Source organism: Diaphorina citri, unplaced genomic scaffold (genome assembly GCF_000475195.1).
Source record: "Diaphorina citri unplaced genomic scaffold, Diaci psyllid genome assembly version 1.1 scaffold24874, whole genome shotgun sequence".
In the NCBI taxonomy this organism is placed as follows: Eukaryota; Metazoa; Arthropoda; class Insecta; order Hemiptera; family Psyllidae; genus Diaphorina; species Diaphorina citri.
This window is the reverse complement of record NW_007402215.1, coordinates 1-779: the sequence shown is the minus strand read 5'-3', so window position 1 is coordinate 779 and position 779 is coordinate 1. Positions and strand designations below refer to the sequence as shown.

Sequence of the window (779 nt, the reverse complement as noted above, 5' to 3'; positions counted from 1 at the left end):
GCGGGGACTCGTCCATTGTTCCGGACAAGGCTGTCATCTTGATAATGGATGTCATGGTGAACAATCACCTAGGGAGGAAGAAATTATGAGTAAAATAATGTCACACTTCTAAAAAGGGTGAAACTCTATTTAGTGTTCATAGAGGCTGGTTGGCACTTCAAACCCTTGATGTTTGAGTGCCTCCCGACACACTTCATGTACCTCTGAGGTAGTGAGGTCCAAGGACCAATTTTTTAGAACCTGGCACATATTAAAGGAGAAATTTGAGCTCAAGGGGCCCTGATAGTGGGCCTTACAAGTCAAATTACCTACCTAAAGTACCAGATTAATTTCAATCCTGAGATAATTCAGGAAAAAGCCTCAGGCTAAAATAATGAAGGTACAAACTGTCCATCATTCTCCTCAATGGGGAAGATACTTCCTTCAAGGTACTTACTTTGGGATTTCTAGGACTGTGTAAGAGAGTTTCAGAACTATTGTAATTTGTCTCGTCTCACAGGTTTTATGAAGCTAGGAGTGAAATTTTCATTTCACAGCTTGCTCTTCTCTAGGGTCTCATATCTTGACTCGTTAGGTAGTAAAAGCAGTAGTCAGTAGTCTCTCGTCTCTCACTCTAAATCCTCCTAGTTTCTTTTCCTTACTTCTTACTTCTAACTTTCAAATTTCAAAATTTCCCATTATTTCCATTTCAGCAATCTACAAAAAAATAGACAGTGTTGCCGGACGCTTTAAATTATTTCCCCCTACATTCCCCACACTACAAAAAATCCCGGAAGATT

At 39.8% G+C, this 779-nt stretch overlaps 1 long non-coding RNA gene across 1 annotated transcript; it reads right to left on the bottom strand.

The window, feature by feature from the left end:
- On the bottom strand, positions 1 to 701 carry LOC113473326. The gene is made up of 2 exons (XR_003395331.1): positions 437 to 701; positions 1 to 68 (listed from the first exon to the last, which is right to left on the bottom strand). It is a non-coding gene; the product is annotated as an uncharacterized LOC113473326 (long non-coding RNA).
- Positions 702 to 779: the final 78 nt, after the last annotated feature.